Consider the following 2,334-nt stretch of genomic DNA (forward strand, 5'->3'; position numbering starts at 1 on the left):
CTGCGGTTTGTTAATTTTTTGTGGTGCTGTTCATTGCTTTGTTCTGCATGTTGTCTTGTGCTGAGTTCATGTTTTCTGTGCTAATTCTTATAAGTTTCTTCTTAGTGTTAATGTTTCCTTGTTCTACCTGGATTTTCATTTTCATGCTAAGTTGTGAAGTATTAACTTTCTTTTGAGTTACTCTACAGTCTATTAAATCTTCCCTATATTTAAGACAGTGTGTTGTATCCTGCAATCTACCTGATCTCCTCACCACCTGGATCTCTACTCCTGTATTTTCCCTTCTTTGACACTCTTAATATTATGATCTTTGATTGGCCTTACAGGTCCTCTGAATTCGTTTCTCAATTTTGTTCTGTTTTGAACTCTGCTATCTGTAGACTGAGTTCTGGTGGTGTTGCCATGTCTGTAAATCCCTTGTTGTCTGTTCTTGCTGGAGTCAACTTTAGGGCGAGGTCCCAAAGTCAGATGCAGCCTGAGGTACCAATGGGCCTCCCAGGAACCTCCGCCCTGTGAGTGGGGAAACCGTGGGTGCAATGCTGAACCCTTTTGGGGGTGTACTCCTGCCCGCCTGAAGGTGTCTGTGCTGGGCAGTGAAGGTGCGACTGGGGAGAGAAGGAAAAGAAGTGAAAAATAAAAAATAAAAAATCAGTCACATCACTTTCCCCAGATGCAGCTCTGTGGCCTTTAGCGCAGTATCACTGTATCCGCTTGGCTGTGGCCCCGCCCTCTGATCTCAGTCCAGTCCAAGGGGCCCGTAGAGAATCAATCCTACTGATATATTCAGAAATTGCAGTATTTTGCTTCCACAGTTAGATTTCTCCACAGGAAACTGGCACCCGATACCATACACAATAGCCAAAACTCTGGCTCTACTCCTGGAAAGCTCCTTCTCTGTTTTACCCCCGCCTCATCGAGGAGCCTTTTCTACCTGTCTCCATTTCACCGGCCCCCAAACCGGAAGTCTCTCTAGTTATGAAATGGGCTGCTAACCTCAAGGTCGGCAGTTCTAAACTACCAGCTGTCCTGCCGGAAAAAGATGAGGTGTTCTGCTCCCGTAAAGATTCACAGTCTCGGAAACCCTGTGCAGGGTCACTATGAGTTGGAACCGACTCCACAGTACTTAACAACAACAACAATTTGGTAATGTTAGAATTTGGTAATCTGGATTGTTTTTTGTAGATTTCTTTTTTTCTCAGTATGAATTCTATTTTTCTAAGTCTCTCCCTGTCTTTTTGTTGTTGTTAGGTGCCGTTGTGTTGATTGTGACTCATACCTACCCTGTACATGGTTTCTGAGCAGAAACTGGTGGGTATGAAGCGATGACCCTGTGGTTTGAAGTCTAGTGTTAATCCTACAGTGCCACACCAGTTGTCCAGTAAAGTTGTTGTTGTTATTTTAATTGGCTGGGAATTGAACCCAAATCTCTCGTGTGGGAGGTGAGAACTCTACCACTGTCTAGCATACTATTAAATATATTGAATATGTATGAGCAGCTACTTAACCAAACTGTTACCAACTGTACTCTGGTGACTTGCAGGGGCTGAAATCTCTGTTTAGCTTTTAGCTCCTCTGCTGAAGTTTATCAGTAGGCTCCTAGGAATTGTGGTTACAAATGCATACATCAAAAGACAGGCAAGGAATTGTGTGAAGCTTATATTTAATGTCTTCATCTTCTCTGATTTCCTTTTTTTTTTTTTTTTGGTGTTCTTTCTGTTTTCAGCCACTTCTCTACCTTCCTGCTTCTTCCTTTAATTCCTCAAGACACCAAACACTGCAAGTTTCTGTTTAAATTCTTGCTGAACTTCATTGAATGGAATTGGAATTTAATCTCACTGTAGCCTTGATGGTGCCTTGAGTTAAGTATTTGACTAACTGCAAAGTTAGTAATTCAAACCCACCAGGCGCTCCATAGGAGAAAGATAAGGCTACCTGCTTCTATAAAGTTTTACTGCCTCAGAAACCCGAAAGAGCAGTTCTAGTTTTCCCATAGGGTTTCTATGGGTCAGACTCATCTACCTGGCAGTGGGCTGGGTTGGGTTTTGGTTTGGTAAGTTATGTAAACATTGATCTTACATACAATTTCCTTGTTTTAAGGGACAAATACTCCCCAGTGTCTGGTCTCTTTTGTCTTCTCTACAGGATCTTCAATTAATTTCTATTGTTTATTCAACCAAGATTTAATAATTTATATCAACTGTGAGGTTCAATTAATAGAAGCTCCTTTGTCATTACTGAAAATCTAATCTTTGTTTTATCACTTGAAATTTTTATGTGCATACTGTGAGCATCCACATAATATCATACAATATTAAAATACAGGCAATCCTTGGG

The sequence above is a fragment of the Chrysochloris asiatica genome, unplaced genomic scaffold, assembly GCF_000296735.1.
Source record: "Chrysochloris asiatica unplaced genomic scaffold, ChrAsi1.0 scaffold01559, whole genome shotgun sequence".
NCBI classification, from domain to species: domain Eukaryota; kingdom Metazoa; phylum Chordata; class Mammalia; order Afrosoricida; family Chrysochloridae; genus Chrysochloris; species Chrysochloris asiatica.